Source organism: Phacochoerus africanus, chromosome 7 (genome assembly GCF_016906955.1).
Source record: "Phacochoerus africanus isolate WHEZ1 chromosome 7, ROS_Pafr_v1, whole genome shotgun sequence".
Classification (NCBI taxonomy): domain Eukaryota; kingdom Metazoa; phylum Chordata; class Mammalia; order Artiodactyla; family Suidae; genus Phacochoerus; species Phacochoerus africanus.
In genome coordinates, this window is record NC_062550.1 from 81,256,980 (window position 1) to 81,278,915 (window position 21,936).

Here is a 21,936-nt window from a genome sequence, read left to right on the forward strand (position 1 = left end):
CGTTGGTAGCACCAGTCTTTCTGTAAATACAGAAAAGCTGACTCAGAAAAAGTAAATGTCTTGACCTCATTCAGCAGGACAGCAGTTGAGGGGGCTTTTGGGCAAATGGTATATTTAGGAGGTTTGGGGATGGATTCAAGTATGTCTAGACAGCCAATCTAGATTAGTTGTAAACGATCTCTTTTGCTTGTTTACCTTATTAATATTAGGCTATGCCTGGTTCATGATAAGTACTGTATAAATGCTGAATAAATAAAAGTCTTTATTAAAGGTATTGATTAATCTGTGCACCCAAAACAATTCTTTAAAATTTACTTAAGAGCTGCAAAAAGAAACATTCTAATTGAGGATCCTGCCATATATTAAAAGGCAGTAGTTCCTTCTTATGCTCAGAGCCAATTGTGAGATGGTAAAGTGGATGCCCATGCTGTATGCAAGGAGCCATTAGTCCTTTTATAAAGAGCTGCATTTCTGGAATTTTAAGCAATAATTATAATGAGTTCAAAGAATATTCAAAGAATAATAAGGGTATGGGAAAATTATAATAAGCTTTAAAAAGCCAGATAAAATGTACATAGTATATAAAAGCACTTGCAAAAGGAAAAATGTCTAAAAGAACACATATCAAAATATAAAGTTATTTCCAAAATGTGCATAATATATAAAAACATTTGCAAAAGGAAAAATGCCTGAAAGAACACATATAAAAATAAAAATGTTATTTCCAGACAGTGAAAATGTTGATAATCTTTTTTTTTCTCATCTATATTTGCCAGCTAACCTTTAAAAAGCATGGATTACTTTCACTATGAGAAAAACAACAAACATTATTAAAAACAAAAACAACAAAAACAAATACTTCCTCTCTTAGGTTTTGGAGCAATTGTGAATCAATCTCAGACATTGGCCACTAGCTCAATCTCTATTTTGAGAGAGAATATTTTGGGTGCTTGACTAGCAATAATCAACCCTCTTTAAAAAAAAAATCTTCAGTTCTGAATGGGCACTTTGAGTTATTTAGGGTCGAGATAAAATTATGCAAATCCAGTTTGTTCTGGAAGGATGGACTGTTTTTTCCCCACCAGCGAGAGGTACTCTAATAGATCTCGAAATACAGTTGAGAAAAATGGAGATTTTTAAATATATCTGGAGCCTTAAATTTTTTTTTCATCATGATGTAAGAGACTCAGTTTCTATTATAGCATAATAAGCAGTCGTCTTCATTTATTCATTCAGTAAATATTATTCAACACCTAATTGTCAGGCTTTACAGTAGGCGCTAAAGCAAGACAAACAAAAAGACCCAGTGTCTGCTCACAAGAAGACCTGCTTCTGTCCAGGGAATCCATTGCTAAAGGAGGTCACCATGCTATATGGTCATGGGTGAAATGTCCATGGGAACAGAAGGGTGGCAGAAGTGTGAAACCCAAAAGACAGCTTGAAAAAGACCGAGAAAGCGTTCTCTTGTGGTGCAGTTGCTGCAGTGGAGTGGGTTCATTCCCCCACCCAGGAACTTCCATATGCTTCTGGCTCAGCCAAAAAAAAGAAAGAAAGAAAAAGACAGAAAAGACTTACTGGAGAAGGTGATAGCCAGGGTCCGAGTGAAAGAACAAACAGGAGCTGGCCAGGAGCAATGGCTGGGGGGAGAAGACTGCAGGCCGGGGAACAGCATGAGAAAAGCAAGGAGGCAAGAAGCAGCTGCTGGCTGCTGGGTATTCCTGGGATGCTGAGAAATGCAGCTGGACAGGTCACTGGTGGGATCATAGGGGGTCTGGATGCCCTGGCTTTTCCTTGTCTGTTCTCTTCAAATGAGTTCATAAAAAAGGCCAGCCCAGCAATGCTACATAGAGCTCAAAATTCCAATGCTTCATTAGGAATTGTGATAATTAAGGTTACTGCAAGCAATAATAAATAACCACCCGGGTAGCACGAGAAAATTCTTGCTTGCATTGCAGCCTTGGAAAGAGTGTTTAGGTGGATGGAGGCCTCTGCTTTGTGTAGACCATCAGGATTGTTGTATTATAATTTGGCTAAGAACAGAAAAATTCATGTTCATGAGGTATTTTTCTTCAAATAATATAAAATATATGAAAGAGGAGCTAATCACAAACAGGAATCTGCTATACAGCACAAGGCACTCTACCCAATATTCTGTGATAATCTATATGGGAAAAGAATCTGGAAAAGGATGTGTGCACATGTATAACGGAACTGTTTATGGCAGAAATGATCACGTCGTAAATCAACCATACTTCAATAAAACTTAAAAATGAAAAAAAAAGGAAGTAATCACAAGACTTACAGGAATTGAAATTTAACTATAGAAATCTTGACTCTTTCTTTAGTTATTCCTAGATATTTGAAGATTATTTTTTAAGTTAGAATCTAAGGTTCAACGTATTTAAACTTTTCTTAATGATTTAAAAATGCATCTAAATAAAGAATGATAACTAAGTAAATTATATGAGTAATTTACTCAGCAATATTAATGTCCTAATTTTCAAGCATCTATAGGCTCTAATTTTTTAATTATTCATTTTTTATGGTATCTACTGTAGTATAATAAACAACAATTGGAAGACTGATACTTGGTCCTTTTTTGGCTGAGGCCACAGCATGTGGAATTTCCTGGGTCCGAGATCGAACCTGCACCACAGCAGTGACCTGAGCCACATCAGTGGCAATGCCAGATCCTTAACCCACTGAGCCACCAGGGAATTCCTGATGCTTGCTTTTTAATGATGTTTGATCTAATTTTTACATGTGCATAAGACAATCAGATTGATGAAAATCATTTTGCTTGTGCTCTTTTTTCAGTTTAAAAGGCTGATGACATTTCCTTTGATGCTTAGGACTTTTAACATGAGCTTTTTCAAAGGAAGCCTGAGATGAGCTCCCTTTTTTTTTGTTTTAAAATTGTTATAATCTCCAGGAGATGGCTTCTGATACCCAAAGAATCCGAATAGCTGAATAAGGTCTTCCTCCTCTGTTATGCTAACATTTAGCATTGCACTTGATTCTGAAGATTTGGGTTCAAGTTCTAACTCCACTTACTAGAGGAACTCTCAGTAACTCAGTACAGTCTCTGGGCCTCTGTCTTCTTATTAATAAAAAGAATATAATTCTCGGGATGACAACAAGATCATTGTAAGGAGCAAATGAATTCATGCATTCATTTATTTAGGACCTACTATGTGCTAAACATACACTTATAAACAGGTCTACATTTCAAACTGGCAAAACTGTTATTTCTTTCTTCCCGTGGAGCTCCTTTTGCCACTGTCTAGACTATAAAACTTAGAAATGTAAATAGACGGTAGCTACACTTACAGAGCACTCAAAGAAACAGCAACAGGGTTGTCCAGTAGAGGCACATTGGACATACAATTCTGATATGTTGACATAAAATCTTGATTCTAGTTATATTTAGATTTAAATAATTCTCCTCATCAAAAGTTTCGCCAAGTGAAAATGTGAATAATGGAATGAATTGTCTTAGTCCTTCGCCCCACCTTTCTCTTTGCTATTAGTCAATCTAATAGTTTTCTATTAGTCAATCAAGCAATCATTCAATTAGGGAGTAAACACTGAACACCTATTTTATGCCCAGAACGATGCCCAAGAGTGTTGCTCTTTCTTTAGGCTTTCCTTCTATTTTTGGCTGTTTTTTTCTGACTGATCATAAGCTTTAGTATAACTGGAGAGCTTTGCAGTTGAGTTAATACACACAAGAGTTCTGTGTGTATCCACATAGGTATGAAATTATATATTATATGTTACAGAGAGAGAGAGAGATCAGCATACCTGTATCTATGTTCACATTTACATCTGTTAGGAACCATAGTGGGTTTTTTTCCTATTTAAAGAAAGTCAGAGTTTATCCTTTGGTTCATATCCTATTTTCCTATAAGTGCATCGTTGTTTATTCACTGTAATTCCAAATTCTTTTACCAAATATGGAGTTGCCCTATGAAAGGGAGAACACATTGACTCTGGAGTCCAAATTCAAGGATTCAGGTGGGATCCCCATTCTACCATCTACTAATTGAGAAACTTTACAAAGTAGAGTTAGTCTCCCCCTCCTCCGTGCTGTCTTTGCATCCTGCAGGCTTTGCTATTGTGCCTTCTTGCTATGCTGATGTATTCTACAGGTCTGCCCTTCTAGACTTTGAAGTCCTTAGGAGCAGACACTGTGTCTTACTCAGCAGAGCTGATTCTAGTATAGATTCTGGAGCTTGACTGCCTAGACTTAAATCTGATTCTGAAATCACTCAATAACCATCTGACTTTGCACAAGTTGTTTGCTGTCTCGCCTCAGTTTCCTCCTCTGTAAAAAGCAGATAATAATGGTGCCTACCTCACATGGCTGTTATGAAGATTAACTAAGTCTAGTATGTCCCTACTTGGAGAGCATTGAGAAGAGTATCTGACACATAGTAAACATTAGGTACTTGTTATCTGTGTATAATTATAGAATTGTCTTTAATGTCAAAATCCAAGATGGTACCTATTTAATAAGTCCTTGTCGAAAGGTAGATAAAAGCATGTCAGTATTCTAGAACTCCGTTTTCTCTTTAAAACCAGGTCGAATAAAAACAGTTATGACTGTGAGGATTAAACAAGATAATGGATATTTAAGCACTGGAAACATAAAAAAGTATTTTTATTGTTGTTTGATTGTAAGGGCAATATGACATTAGCAAAATTGATTATAGAATTACACCTTTTGCTTTGGCAGTGTATTGTCACTGTTTATTAGCCTATTATTTCATTTGTTAAACTATTGATTAGCACAGTCAAAAGGCTAGAAAATGGCAGGTTTTGACCCTGACCCATGGAATCTCAGAAAACAACCTCGTAATAAGACATGGTTTGCAATACATGTTTGTTTAACATTAACCAACCTGTGAAGTTGAACAGCAACACGGTACATATTTACTCCTGAACCTGTCCTCAGAGCCCTCGTTTAAACATGCCAATATGCTGGTAGATTTGGGGGGAGGGGGTGGCTTTTCCTCTGGATTTTCTCCTGTGAAATTGACAAAACATGAAGACTCCAAAATGTATGAGACACATTTTTCCAGATGCCTCAGTAAATAATTACATTTTACGTACACTCTAGGATTCAAGATGGCTGACCTTTTTGTACTAATTCTCAAATTGTCAAGCCACACAATTTTGGTCTAATCAGAATCAGTTAACTCAAAGACAAGACCTTTTTAATCATTATGAATCGGTGTCTGGATAAGCTGGCGACGTGAATGGATGTCTCTCTTTGAGGCAGCTTCTTGATCAAACAGGGCCCCATAACTTCCATCTTTGCATCTCTTAAATACAGGGAAGCCTTACAAGCATGCATACATTGCTACTTCTCTTTAATCTCATGGTAATGTGGTGGATAAGCCTGCTAAGAATTTGAGTTGAGCTCTATAAGACCACAATGTCAAATTCTTTTTTATGTCCATATCAATTCATTCTTGGAAATTTAGAAATAAGGAGACATATATTCAGGTGTTTTCAAACAGGAAGCTTTATCGAAATGAAAAACAACATTTTTAAATCTTTAGTGTTTGTATAAAAATTCTTATGCTCTTTGGGAAACATGCTTTTTTTTTGCAGGTGGTATGGGTAGAAATGGGAACAAACATAATGCTGGTAAAAGTTGGTGATGTAACTCGGATATACTACTTTCCTTTCATCTCTTCCTTTTTCAAACACTTGGTTTTCCAGTTGCTGACATATTGAGCTTTTCCCACATCAATGTAAATAAATTGACGTAAGTCTCTGTCTTTCTTCTAAGCAAAATAATGTTGAAGTATATTTAGTATAACAGTATAGATGCCTTGAAAATTAGTACCTATCCAGACTACTAAGACTCATGGCTCAACAACCCTGTTTAATTTTTATAAGGTAAATTTTAGTTGTGTTTTTTTTTTTTAAATCAGTCCCACTGTTTGGTGGTAGGACCACAAAACCGGCCTGCTGCATTATTCATTGTCCAAAGCATAGTCATCTAGATGGGTTTTCCTGGGACAAGCATTCGATAAACAAGATTTTCATCTCTTCCATGTTCAATTAGGAAAAGAATCAACAGGAGCAAGAACTACAATATGAAATAGAAAAAAATAAGGTTTCAGTGAATTGTTGAAAAATCCCCTAGCAGTTTACTCAGTGCTTTCTGGTCATGTTTCGGTCACAAGCCACATTGTTTGAATATTTCTTTCACATCCAGTGTAGCTGGGTTTTTTTTTATTGCACCAATATAAGAATGTAGAAACATGTGGCAAAAAGATGAAACATTTTTAGATGTCTTCTTACTCCAGCTATAGTGAAAAATGCAAGGCTTTGTTGTATTTATTTACTTTTTTTGTAGAATGTCAGCAAATAAAAGTATTCGGTTTCTGTCTATATTATCACAAAGTTTAGATTAACCCACAGGGACTGTTTAGGTGTATATACAGGCCCACTTTCAGCGTGTAGAAATAGGTGCCTTCACACAGCTCCTTGGCCCATGAGTTTCCACCAAAAATGTTTAAGAAACAATTTTCTTTCAAAACTTTGCATTATCTCATCTGATCACATTTACTCTATGTTGTGACCCCTGCAATTATTTGAGAATAACTGACATGCACATGTTATGTGATAGTATGCCATTATTGAGTTGATTTGGGGGAGGGTGAGTAACTTTTCAACAATTCTAAGAGATTAGAAGGCACTGACTTTGCTCTCTATATAGCTCTATGTCTCATTTTTTTCTTTTTTATTGAGCTATAATAGACATATAACATTATATTAGTTTCAGGTGTGCAACGTAATGATTCACTATTTGTATATACTGTAAAATATCACCACAATCAGTGTACTTAACATCTACTACCACAGTTAATTACAAATTTTTTCCTTGTGATGAAAACTTTTAAGATTTACTCTCTTAGCAATATATAACTCTATAAATCATAAGGAGATGGTCTTCATTTTCTTTTTTTTTTTTTTTGTCTTTTTGCCATTTCTTGGGCCTCTCCTGTGGCACATGGAGGTTCCCAGGCCAGGGGTCCAATCAGAGCTGTAGCCACCGGCCTACGCCAGAGCCACAGCAACGCGGGATCCAAGCCGCGTCTGCGACCTACACCACAGCTCACAGCAACGTCGGATCGTTAACCCACTGAGCAAAGCCAGGGATCAAACCCACAACCTCATGGTTCCTAGTCGGATTCGTTAACCACTGCGCCACGACGGGAACTCCTTATTTTTCTGCAAGTAGGATAACACAAGTACAGAGCTTAGAACAAGGCTTGAGACATAGTAATATATGTTTTATATATATATATAATTATATATTTATATATTTAAATTGTTGTTGTTGGTTGTAGATTTTTTAAATTGTTGAACCACATAAAGTAGCCTAGAAACCTAATATTTTTATAAGCACTCTCTTAAGCAGGAGATTATTTTTGATTCAGAGGAATAATGATCACATATTAACTAATCCCAAATTTAAATATTTCATTCCATATTCTTGGCTAAAACCTAGATGGCAAATTTAATTCCTAGGCCTACCAGCAAACATTCTGGGAATGGTACCCAAACTTTTATTATGTGTAATATTCACAGATCCCTAGGAGACATAGCTTCCTTTTATGGGTTCCATAAAATATTCAGCCTCTTAAGCATTAGCACTCATTGCTTTGTGTTAACTTGTTACAGAGTTAACATTTCACATGTAGGAAACCTTGAAAACATATATATTTACAACAGAAATGCTGACACGATCTTGATGCCTCCAGCACTACCTTGGTCTGCTGCAAAGTCTTGTTTACTCTGGTCTGGTGTTTATTAAAATATTAAACTTGCCATAGCAACCACTGCAACACAAAGCATCTATGTATTTCGAAGGTAAGGAGAACTTTTTTTGAATGAAACATACAAGTACAGGTTAGATATTCTGCAAAATGGAAATGTGGATAGTAATACCATTTTCATGAGGATATTTCTAAATACTTAGACTGTTTCTAAGTATTATTGCTATTATTATTATTGACAAAAGGAGTCTTAAAAGGAAATCTTAAAGGTATTTGGATGTATAACAGTGACTCTGGAAAAGAAGACACAAACACAGCAATATAAGAATTTGGGTTAATGACTATCGCTTTATAAAAAACATGATTTGTAAGTATAATACCTTACTTTCATTTTGCATGACATTTTACTTCTATGTTTGAGGTTTATTTGTTCAAAGTAAACCTTGTAGAAATTGGAGCTCCCATTGTGGCTCAGCGGAAACGAATCTGACTAGTATCCATGGGGATGCAGGTTTGATCCCCGGCCTTGCTCAGTGGGTTAAGTATCTGGGAACCTCCACATGCCACAGGTGGGGCCCTAAAAAGACAAAAGACAAAAAAAAAAGAAGAAAAGTAAATCTTGTAGAACCTAAAAAAACCCCACTCTATATCCTTACAAAGAATGAGTATAAAACATTTCTTCTATTTATAAGGTGAGAAAATAATATTTGGGCTTTATTATTAGGTGGGTAGGTGACTGAGCCTTCTTTTGGCCTCAGTATTTGGTATATTTGGTGGCTTAAATCTCATGAAGTTTGGAGCCAAATACACTTGACTATTGCCATACTTTTCCTATTCCAAAGTGGACTGCCCTCAATTATCTTTCTCAATTATTAAAAATTTTTATTAAAGTATAGTTGATTTACAATGTTCCTTCAATTTCTGCTGTACAGCAAAGTGACCCGGCCACCCATACATGCCCATTTCTTTTTTCATTTTCTATCAGGTTCTTACCCAAGAGACTGGATAAAGTTCCCTGTCTCATTTAATTTTGATGGAGAATAAAGGAATAAAAAAAATGTATTTACATGGGCTATTGAATTAATTTTCTAATTTGTTTGCAAAATGTGAAATATTGACACATCCAGAAACTCAGAACTATATATATGTATAGCGTTAGTTCCATTGAAATAATTACGAAGTGGCATACATTTTTATCTTAATTCTGATCCAAAAAATTGTTTTAAGTGACTGTGCAGGAAGTAACAAATCAGAGGGCTTGGGGAATCTGGGTATTGAATAACCTCACACCAGGTGAAAGGATCAAACTCCTGAAAAGTCCATGACTGGAGAACTGCAGGTTGGGTAACTAAATAGCTTAAGAAAAGATATAGTTTACAGGGTTGGGGCCAAACCTGAGTGAATGTGTAAAATATTTTTAGACTCATAAAAGTAAAAATACCACCAATGATATTATTACCTATTTTAAATTTACTATGATAAATACAATTAAATTTCAACCTTTCATCTTTTGCTCACTCAAATGTTTCTGGAATACTAAATCTTGCTACTGCAAAGCTGATTATAGTTAAAAATGAACCACTATTAACTAAATTACTTAATTATACATAGTACGAATGAAGTAACAGAAATTTATTATTATAACAGAAGCTAAATGTCCTTTCAAGAAGTACTTTCTAGTACATATGACTAAGGTAAGCATAGGGTATCAATTCTCTCATCTTTTCAATAGTTGAACAAAATGAGAAATCAAACTGAAATTAAGAGCTGATAGGTATTTGGAAAGTTTTGCTTTTGACTTTCACCTTGGGAGATAAAACCTGCATGTTCATATGGTATAATAGCAGGGAACGATTCTAAGTGTGATTGTGACAGTCATTCTAGCAACTTTTCTTATGGGATAATGGCATGGTTTGGTTCACTTCTCCTCAGGGAACCTTTTGTCAGCTATTGATGGACAACAGGGGCACATCAATGGGTTCTGCCACCCTGGAGGCTTAAGAAAGTCAGATGACACAAATCACAAAATCTATCAATCACCTCTGCAAAAGTCATATTTTTAATCACTCCAGCCAGTTTCTCCATTTTATTTACATACTATTTAATGGTGATTTTTTTTTAACTTTAAAACTGATTTGTTTTTAGGCAACCCAGACTTGCAGAATGAGAAAAGCAAGTGCATTGTTCCTTAGACATGCTTTTTTGATTGTTCTGTGCAAAAGTACTACAATAAAGGTTCCCCAAATGAAATGTTTCATGACCTACCTTAGCTTATAGAGTACATTTCATTTTTATCTCTTATTAGGGAAAATTTCAAATGTATACAAATGTGGATGGAATAATATAGAGAAATCTCACATATGCATTATCTAGTTTCAACAATTACCACCCATGGCCAATCTTATTACCTCTCAACCACCACTCCCCTCCCTCCATTATTTTAAAGCAAATTCCAAATACCTAATTTTCTAGTAAGCATATCTTTGCATATCAGTAATAGAAAAGCCCTTTTTAAAAAGGTAAATTTGTGGCACAACTTTTAAAATCAAATCAAGCCCCAGTGTTTACTGGTGATGTCTTGCAATCTTGGAGAAAGTTGGGTAAGCACCTGGGTTAGTAACCAAAATGAAAGGGCACTCTAGGTCGGCCAGATTCTATCAGGAAGAAATGTTAGGGAAATCACGGGTGCTAAGACAAAGAGTATTTGTGCAAAACCAGGCAAAATATAGGCTGGAGGATCTTCAAGGAACCAAGTGAAGAAATGACAACAAGGTGCAATTTTTCTTTAAAACAGAGGCAGTGTTATGAGGGGTAAATAGAAGAAGGCAGAAAAATCAGAGTTTGCAGAGGACATTTTAAAGTTTGCATAAATCGACAAAATTCAGAACACTGAAAATTCTGTAGAACAAATGATTGGGTATCATGGTCAAATAAATTGCAAGAGGGAAAAAAATGAGATGAAGGGTGGCAGAACCCTGGGTTAAAATGCATTTAAGAGACATATCAACCAAGGAGTATATGAACCCTGTTCCAATTCTGATTTAAAAAAAAAAAAATCTAAGGGTAAAACAAAAGAGGGAGAGAATCAGATATTTGAACACTACCTGTATATTTGATAATATTAAGGAAATGTCAGTTTACTTAAGGTGTGGTGATATTTTAGTTATTTTTAAAGACTTCTTATCTTTTTGAGGTATATCCTGAATCATCTACGGATCGAATGGTATGATGTCTGGGATTTACTTAGAAATAATCTAATAATGATTATGGTGAGGGTATCAGGGGGGAAAGGGTTAGGTACAAATGAAATGCAGCAGACAAGTATTAATAATTATTGAAGTTTGGGAGTTCCCGTCATGGCGCAGCAGGGAAACGAATCTGACTAAGAACCATAAGGTTGTGGGTTTGATCCCTGGCCTTGCTCAGTGGGTTAAGGATCCGGCATTGCTGTGAGCTGTGGTGTAGGTTGCAGACTCGGCTTGGATCCTGAGTTGCTGTGGCTCTGGCATAGGGCAGTGGCAACGGCTCCAATTAGACCCCTAGCCTAGAAACCTCCCTATGCAAAGGGTGTGGCCCTAAAAAAGGACAAAAGACAAAAAAAAATTGTTGAAGTTGGGTAAAGATGGAGTTTCATTATATCATTCTCTACATTGGAATATGTCAGAAATTTTCCACATTAAAAGTGTTAAAGTTTCCTAGTACAGAACAACTTCCTTGATATTTCTGTGCAAAGTTTGGAAGCAGAAGGAAGATACTGTAAATTTCTTCCAAACAACCAGAAATTTCTTTTAACTGGCATTTTTGAGTTTTGCCATTATAGATGGAGTTCATGATGGCCAGCCTAAGGAACTCTGAAAAATTAAAAAGATTAAATTACACTCAAGAAAATTATTTTTTTCCTTTCTTTTTAGGGCAGCACCTGTGGTGCTAGGGGTTGAATTGGAGCTACAGCTGCTAGCCACAGCCACAGCCATAGCAATGTGGGATCCGAGCTGCATCTGTGACCTACACCACAGCTCATGGCAATGCTGGATCCTTAAGCCACTGATCGGGGCAAGGGATTGAACCCGCATCCACATAGATACTAGTTGGATTCCTAACCCTCTGATCCACAACAGGAACTCCAAAACTGGTTTTAAAATGGACTGGGAGCTTGGGGTTAATAGATGCAGACTATTGCCTTTGGATTGGTTTAGCAATGAGATCCTGGTGTGTAGCACTGGGAACTATGTCTAGTCACTTATGATGAAGCATGATAATGTGAGAAAAAGAATGTATACATCTATGTGTAACTGGCTCACCACGCTGTACAGTAGAAAAAAAATAATATATTGGGGAAATAAAAAAATAAAAATAAAAATGAATTTTCATCAAAAATAAAATAAAATGGATCTTGCTGTGTTCTAATTCTTTGAAAATTGACAAAACATGGTAAGTATAATTTCCTCTTAACCAGAACACTGCCTTCCCCAGTCACTGAGCAGAGTTTTTTCTGTACCATTAGTTAGACAAAGGAGACTTTTGAAGCATTTGTTCTTGTGAAATTTATACATAACCCTGTACAAAGGTGCACCTCACCTAATTTTTGAGGACACCTTTGGAGGAGGTCATTATTCTGAAACACTTGCACATGTAGAGTTCCAACTACTTAACAAAGAGTAATTATTTAAGACATGGCCCCAGGAGCAGGAAAAAGTCAGAATCAGTATGGGACTGCACCCTTGATCCCAAACCCAATCTACCTTGCTATTTATTTAAAGTATTGCTGTTCTGTTTCTAAATGCATGCTATGGTCTAAACACATCCTTTTTAGATCTCTAATTCAAAACACAAAAGGAGTTTGTTTAGATGTCAGTGTAACCTGTAAAAGGGCTAATGGTTATGACCTTGAATTGATTGAAGCCATGCTTCAATAAAACATCAACCAATTTGTAGGGACCGTATGAGAACACATAATAATCTGGTATCGTGTAGCTCAAACAACCCAATAATTCATGGACATTTTTGCCTGTCCTCAGGTTGTATTTGTAAATAGCTTCAAGGCAAATGACGCATTGTGAAACTATTTTAATTGCTCTTTGAAGCTAATATCTAGCATTTGTTCCCTTTTTATAGAAATTCATCCAAATTGATGATCTCTTACCCAAAATAAAATCTGTGCCAAGCCACACATATTTCCATTAGATCTAAGAGGGAAATTCTCATTCTCTTTCAGTCTGTTTGTGTTCAATCTCAGTGGGTGGGCAGCTGGAGACTCTCTCTTCCTGGTGGACAGAGAGGTACTCTGTTCCTTCGTATGACAGCACTGAGGGTTGAAAGATACAGAGAAGCCTAAACAATCATTTTGTGGTCTTCATCCTCCCCTTGATCAGAATGCTGCCAATTTTGTAAAATCTGAAGTCTCTCTTATTCTGTTCTTAAGTTCTCATTAGTGATAATTATATCACAAGAGCCCAGCACTGGGCCAGGCATTTCGCATGTATCCACTTAGTAATAGCCTCGCCACGGGGGTAGGCACTCTTATCTCCCATTTTACAAGGGAGGCAACTGACGCTCAAAAGCGTTGAATACTTTATTATCCAAAGACCAAAGCTGGTGAAGGGCTGGCTGTTTAGGACTCACACCCCCACGTCTGACTGCAGAGCCTGATCCCACGGCCATTGGGTACCTACTGTGTGTTGGATATTTTCCCTGACAGATCCCTGTCTTTCAGTCATGGGACTGAACTGGAGGGTTCCGTATGAGAGCTGGGGGCAAACAGAGCAGGTGTCATGGAGGAAAAATGGTGTGACTTCCCAGAGAGGCAGTTCCAGGCAGGAGAAATGCAATCAGAAGTCTGGGCCCAGAAACACTAAAACAACTAGAGTCTACTTTAGCTCAAATGGAATATTTGTATAGCGTCTGGCTGAGGTTGACCTTGACCACCAGGTTAAGGAGTTTGGACCTTATGGAATTCTGGTATAAAGAGTAATGTAAAGCCTTGTATTTGGTTTCATTCTTCAAAGTGCAGATACTGCTATAGTGTTACAAAATTGTCTGAGAGCAATTGCACAGCTAATATGCGATTTCTGTCTACCTTGATATAGGACATGGGATATCTCTTATTTTTCTTTCAGAAAAGCTCTATTTCTTCTCTTTAAAGAGAAAGTTCAAAGAACAGACAAACCTTCCTGTCACCCCTTAAAAAACAACTCCTGCAATGTTGGGAACCACAGTGTATGGGTACTTACATTTTATGTCACTTCCCTCCCCCCAAGCCAATGACTGTCATCATTAGTCATATAAGTAAACAGAATAACGAAAGAGAAGTGAACAGAATTCAGCAGGCTTTTTATCCAGTCTCCCCATTCACAGCAAGGCTTCGGGGCTGAGTTATCTGGCCCACCATTTGCTATGGAACCTTGTGGCCCAGATATGACCCAAAAGAAAACCCTGTAAATCAACACAGGTACCTAATATATACACAAAATAAGATAAATCATAAAAATAGCAAAGCGGGAGTTCCCGTCGTGGCGCAGTGGTTAATGAATCCGACTAGGAACCATGAGGTTGCGGGTTTGATCCCTGCCCTTGCTCAGTGGGTTAACGATCCGGCGTTGCCGTGGGCTGTGGTGTAGGTCGCAGACACGGCTGGGATCCAGCGTTGCTGTGGCTCTGGCATAGGCTGGCGGCCACAGCTCCGATTAGACCCCTAGCCTGGGAACCTCCATATGCCATGGGATTGGCCCAAGAAATGGCAAAAAGACAAAAAAAAAAAATAGCAAAGCGATTCTATCCCATTTTGAAAGATTCAGAAACGTGGGTTTGCCCGTTAAAGGACTTGTCAATGATTTTACCTATGATGATGCTTTCCAGATGTAGGCTTTGGAACCAGCATCCCATATCTAGCTTCCATCTTCGGGCAGGGTTTGGGAAAAAGAGTATTTTTCTGATAACAGAAATCAGAGACTTAGGGCAGTATCTTCGGTTAAACTTGGGTCTAGTCAGGGTTCCAGATGGATAGTTTGTATTATTTTGTGAATCATTATGTCTCAGTAAGCCTCCCATGTGAAACTCTAAAAACTTAAAGGACTATTTACAACATTCAGAGAGTTGTAGATAGAACAGATGGATATTTGTTCTCCCTGTGCCTAGGGGTCTTGGTTTGCTGGAGGTTGGGCAGCTGTCTGATAGGTGCTGGCTGACGGAGGGATCAAGCCTGCCTCTTCCAGGAAGTACGCAGAAGCGGTGTTCTTCCCTAGCCAGTCACAGCCCCAGAGTCCAAGTTCCCCACGCTAGCGAGCGGTCTGGTGAAGCACAACATCCTCGTTTAAAACATGACTTTAGTGGCCTCTAGAAGAAGCTCTGCCCAGTAGGTGGGGCAAAAGGCCAGAAGAGTAGGGTAACACTACCTGTCTCCGAACCCTTGATAATTGCCCTGGGGCTAAAGATGCTGTTTTGACTTTCGGTGACCCCTGTCAAACTGAGGGGCCACTTGCTGGCATTTCCAGCCATGCATCTGTCTCTGAGTTATCAGCTTTGTGACTGAGCATAGACTGGCAGGGAATTCTCTACTACAAGATTTGTTGGTGGTGGTTGGTGGTGTGGTGGTTTTTTGGTTTTTGGGGGTTTTTTTTGGTTTCAAGAAATCTGAATTGTCTTAAATAAAGGTAAAGTCACAGACTAGATTATCATATAGGTGTGGAAATTTTAACAGGTGCTAGATTTTATACCCTACTGTCTGAGTACATACTTTTCTCTGCCCTTTCTTTTCTCCTTTCCAGCCCTCCAGTGACCTCTGTTTTCAGTGGCGATATAGTTCACACATCTTTTGCCCTCTTATACAAATGTCATTTTTAAGAGAAAAACATTCAAATTTTGTCCTCACACTCTTTATTTTACCAAGTGCTTTTAGCACTTTGATCCAGCTGACTCTCTAAGTATTATCAACTGAGAGAAAAACATATACTGGTAAATATAGTCAAGCAATTGCAATGCTCCTTGGCAGCAGAAAGGACCCAACCATGGATACCACAGCTTGAATGAATCCCTAGAGCATTATGCTGAATGAAAAAAAAAAAAAATCAATCCCCTAAAGATCACATATACTACAATTCCATTTTGTAACATTCTCAAAATGATAAAAAGAAAAATACAGCGACAGGAAATATCTGGTTGCCGGGGTAGAGAGGAGGTGGGTGTGACTACAAAGCTTCCATATCTCTGTGGCATGGAAACTCTGTAACTGGTTGTAGTGGTGGTTACACAAACCTGTGCATGTGATAAAATGACATAGAAATTATACACACATATCGCATCAATGTCAATTTCCTGGTCTTGATATTGTAAGAAAATTATGTCCCCTGCAAACCATTGGAGGAAACTGGGTGAAAGGTATATGGGACCTCTCTGTGCTCCCGTCACAACTTCCTGTGAACCTGTAATTACTTTAAAATAAAAAGGTTAAGAATATATATATATATGTCAACCAACAGTGTGTACACCTCTGTACAGCAAGTATAAATACAGCATAATGACCCAGGCCAACAAAGTGTCAGATCTTTTTAAAAAGTGTTCTGTCACTAAAGAATTGCCTCAAAAGCAAGAAGGCATAAAAGAGTGATGAAGTGTGTTCTCAGGGCGAGGCTGGAAACACGAAGCCATTAACGATCAAGATCAATTTGGTCACAGAGTTTACAAGAACATTCCGCATCCAGGTACCCCCTTCCTCGCTCCCATTTGGAGAAACTCCAGAAAATAAGACCTAGCCTGTAGCCCCACGTGGCACGCAGAAAAGGTTTATTAAAACAGAAGGCCGCCTACACACACACCCCTGCGCCCCAGAGCCTCTCTCTTCAATCAACACCTCCCTCTCCTCGCCTTTTCCAGTTCTTTGCTCCTTCTGCGTCCACGTCTCAGGCACTAGCCTGATCTTTCTAGCCCAGCAAGAAAGCAAGCAAACCTGCGAGCAGAGCGGAGTCCCCAGGCGGCGGCCTTCGGCGGTCCTCTCTGAACGCCGCGACCCAGCTCGTGCTCCCCCGCGTCCCCGCGTCCCCGCGCGCGCGTCCCTCCCTAGAGAGCCGCCAGCCACCGGCCACCCGGAGATGCTGCCCGGCAGCCCCACAGAGAACCAACCCAACAGCAGCCCCAGTCGCTGTCGGCCCGGGTTGCCTCCTGGTGAATTACATCTTTTTTCTTTTTTTCTTTAACATTTTTATAGTACCGTGGGTGTACCCAGAGTTATAAAATTATGCCAAAACAAAGAGCAAAGTCCTTGTCCTGAGGAGTATGCCGTGTAAAAGGCGCGAATGACGCAAGGCAAAAAAAAAAAAAAAAAAAAAAAAAAAAAAACAGGACAAACACAGGGTGGGGAGAAAAAGTAAGGTAGAATCAATAAGACTTTCAATGGACCAAGAATGGAAAGGCTGAGTCAGGGACCCAACACCTCCGGCGCAGAAAATAGAAATAAGGATTTGCAATAATCACAGTAGTAGTAGTTACAGTTTGTGTGTTTATTGGGTACCACGCAGTATCATCGAATTCATTCTATAAGGTGGGTAATTATTATATCCAATTGAATATAATTTTGACTGTTGAGCAAACTCCTCTAATGCTTACAAAGTGCATCATGATTCTGAATTCTTTACACACGTTAAGTCATTTAATTTTCATAAAATCCTTCTGAAGTAGGACCCATTTTCCTCACTTTACAGATGAAGAGAATGAAGCAGTCAGGTTGAAGGATTTGGGGTCGCTCAGGAAGAAAGTGACAGAATCAAAATGTGCACCTGGGAAGTCAGAAGGATGGAAATGAAATCTGAATCCTGGAAGCCCAACTCAAGGATGGCACCAGGATTAATATCCACACACTGTACTTCCAAGCCTTTGTGCTTAGTCACGTGCAACGAAGCACACTGAATAAATAACTGAGTTTTAAAAGGCTTATGTCAACTGTTACCAATGCAGATTTATTTCATAAAGCCCTTTGATTTTGCAATAAAAAAGTGTTCAAGTGAAGAACAAATATTGTTTAAAAAAAGGAGGGAAGGAATGGGTTTTCCTCTTTCCTCCATTCATTCGACAGACATGCATGAGTGTTTGTTTGTGCCAGGCTCTGGGTGAGGCACCAGAGCAACAGCAGTGACCAAAAGAGACAAAGGTGCGAAAAACAAGGGAACCAAAGATGATGTTCATTTTAATGTTGGATACACACTAGATTTATCAGGGGCAAGAGGGGCAAATAGCCCACAGGGAGTGAGGGAACATTTCAATCTTATTAAACAGGTAAGATGTTGTTCTGGGCTGGATGGTCCTGTCTGAGTAGTATTTAGCCCCTTTTTCATTTCCTCCCTTCTGTTCCCTTCATAGTTACCCCCGTTAGAGGAAAACCCATTTTCAAAGAACACTTAGTATAGACCTCGTTTCACATTTCAGATCGTGCCTTGGCTGGCAGAGGAGTAACACGAATATTAAGAACTATCATATGCTGAACACTTACTATGTATTAGGCCTTAGTCTAAGAAGTTTCCATGTGTTAACTCATTTCATCCTCATAATAATCTCTTGAGGCCAAAGCTATTATGATCCTGACTTTATAGATAAAGAGATTGGAGCTCAGAAGGATTAAGAAACTTGTCCCAGGATATAACACTAAAAAGGAGAAGTTTTAATCTGTTAACTGATATTAGATCTTGGATTATTTATCAGTTTCATTTACTCTTTCAATTCCCTTCCTAATGACAGCATAAGTGAGAGAATTGTCCAAGTGTGAAAATGGTGCAGGGGCATGCAAGTTTCTGAGCCTAGAAGGAAAAATTGGTATAAAAGATTCCCTAAGGGAAAAAGAGACATTGGGAGTTATGTTTTCAAAGTCTCTTATCAAAAGCCAGAAACTTTATTGGCATAAACATCTACTTTGAAGATAGGAGAGCGAAATTCCTTACCTCTTCTCACCTCACTTTAAAAAAAAAAAAATAACTTTTTATTTTTGATTCCTCTATAATACACTAAATGAAAAATAAAACCATCAAAAACTAAAATAAGAAGAGATATATGGGAATGGATATGGGTATATGTATGGCTGAATCATTTTTTAAAATCACCTCACTTTAAAAGAGGTAAATTTTTACTTCTTGATTCCTCTAGAATACACTAAAATAAAAAATAAAACCATTAAAAACTAAAATAAGGAGAGATATATGGAATGGATTGTGTATACGCGCAGCAGAAGTTAACATCACAATGTAAATTGACTATACTTCATTAAAAGTAAATTTTAAAAATTAAAATAGGAGTTTTCAGTCGTGGCTCAGCGGTTAATGAATCCGACTAGGAAGCATGAGGTTGCGGGTTTGATCCCTGGCCTCGCTCAGTGGGTTAAGGATCCAGCACTGACATGAGCTGTGGTGTAGGTCACAGACACAGCTCAGATCCTGTGTTGCTGTGGCTGTGGCGTAGGCCGGTTACAGATCTGATTCGACCTCTAGCCTGGGAACCTCCATATTGCCGTGGGTGCGGCCCTAGAAAAGACAAATATATATATTTATATATATAACTTATATATATATATAAATTAAAATAGAGAATCCCCCTCCCCCCACCTCCCCCCTAAGGAAACTTAGAAAAGCATGTGTTTGGAAGTCTTTTTCATGATGTGTAGATTGTACCACTGCTGAAATAGAATATCCCCTTGAGAATAGGGAAATAATTTGTTTTTTTCTATACAGAGGGCAACGAAGTCTAGTCCTTCCATTTGAGCTCTGGTTTTAAAACACTAACAATATAAAGAGTTAAAAAAAAAAAAAACCAAAAAATTTAGTTCTCCATTACAGGGCCATAATAAAATGATAAAATAATAAAAATATTGCTGACGCTTGTATTCAGTCATTTTGTTCCCTGTTAGCACAGTTCACTTTGGGAATTCAAGGGAGGGGCAGAGCTATTGGGAAGCTGGCAAAGAAACCCAGCCGGCACCTCCAGGCCACACCTGCCCCCACCCTCTCCCTTGCCTCCTCCCAACGTCTCCACCCAACTCTTAAATTCCCCAGTAGCTCCTACCTTCTCCCTTATGTCCAGGCCGGGCTTTCTGTTGAGAATCTTCCCCCACTTCCTTCACTTCTTTGCCTGGCTCACTTCTATTCCTGCTTCCAAATCCAGCTCAGACATCGTCTGGTCTAGAAATGTCCTCTGACTCCTTTCCTAAGCCAGGTTGGGCAGCAGAGTGCTCAAATCCGATTTTTCCCCCTAATCCTTCACATGCTATTAGCACAACTGTTTGCTTGTTTATTCTTTGCCCCGTTAGACTAATTCATGTATTCGACAAACATTACTTGAGCACTGAGTATTTGCCCAGGACTGCGGTAGGTGTTAGGGAGTCAAGGATAAAAGAGATTCCCTAATATGGTCCCTGGGAGATAATGATACTCAGTGATGGTGTGTGGAATAAATAAATTAGATTGTTACATGGAGAGTGGAAGGAAGCCCAGAGGAAGTTTAGCAGGCACATAAAAGTGATTTGGTTTTTCCATTCTTCCGTCTCTCACATCCTATTCTGTTGTGTAAAACCTCTCTAAGCCGCTTCTTGCTTTAAGTTTTTGCTCTCCTAGTAATCTTTATCTTACGTCTGTCTGGATCCGAAGCAGGGACTTTGGCATAGGAGGGACTGAGCTCTGATGCCAGTCCTGGCACTCACTAGCTCTGTGACCATTAGCTCTTCCCTAATTTCTCTGAGCTTCGATTTCCTCCTCTGTAAAGTGGAGATTACAAACACCTATGGCATGGAGTACGGTATGAAGATTAAATGTGATTCACGCATGGAAGAGGCTTGGCTGAAAGGTGGACTTGGGAGAGTCTTCCTTGCCTTGCTTTTTGTCTCTCCCCTACTCCTAGCCCCCCACCTTCCTGCAAGATGTCATCCGAGCCATAGCAGCATGCAAGATGGTTTCTGCACGGAAGCTCATTTTTTTTTAATTGTAATTTTTTGGATATATATTAAAATATGTACATAGACATTAAACTCTATTAAACCTTTGATTTTTATAGAAATTATTGCTTTGGATATGTAGAAAGTGAAAAAAGTTTCATTTTTTTAAATAGAAAATATTAAGAATATTTGAAGGATAAGAGGATAAAAGGAACCTAAAAAACATGGCAGAAATGAACAAAGATGATGACGTAAAAGAAGGAAAACACTTAGCTCAGAAGTTCACAAGGCGCTATATTTATTATGTTTGTTCTGAGGGTTTGATAAACTGAGAGGTAGCCATAGTTATAGCATGCATTTCTCAAATGTCACTGCTAGAAAAATCCAGTCCTGGGGCTGGCAAAAATTAATTCTTAAACCGCAGGATCATGTTTTGGGCTATTCTGTGGATAGGATTAGTCTCTAAAAGATGAAGAAGTCAGTTTGGGGTCCCTAGACATCACCTGTTCAGTTCTGCCCATGATAAAGTGCAAAGTAAAAGAAAATTGTTCTCTATTTTTGCTTTGTTTCATTTGGTTTTGGTTGCACCCACAGCATAGGGATGTTTCCCCACCAAAGATGGAAAGGGCGCCATAGCAGCGACCCAAGCCGCTGCTGTGACAATGCTGGATCCTTAGCCCGCTAAGGCACAGGGGAACTCTGAAAGTTGTTCTTTACGCTTAAGAATAGTTAATACCCAGATAGAACTTCCAGAGATGCTCTATGTTCTCCACACTGTGTAGATCCATTTCCTGATCTAGGAAACAAGTAGAATAATAGAACCTATCGCATCAGGTTGTTATGAGGGTCAAATGTTAACATAAAAGAAGCACTTAGTAACATATAAGGAATATAATCATTGCTATGTCTGTGTGAGCCACTGTCATCCTTAATCCAGTAGAGACGAGCCGCCTGGGAGCCCTTAGCACCACATGCCCCTCTGGTGGAAGAGCTCAGGTCCTGTCCCTGCAGCCTTGAAAGCTACTTACCCCTTCCCCCAGTCTTCAGGTTTTTTGAGGCTTTGTGATAAAAATCAGCCTAATACAATCTTTCTGTCCCCAAACACATAGTGTATTCAGCACTTTGGGAAGATCAGATATTCTCTTCAATGTCTCTATCCTTGCAAATTTCCACCCAGAACACAGATTTTCTGTTGATTCATTTATTGGAATCTGAGAGACTGTATTACACACACAC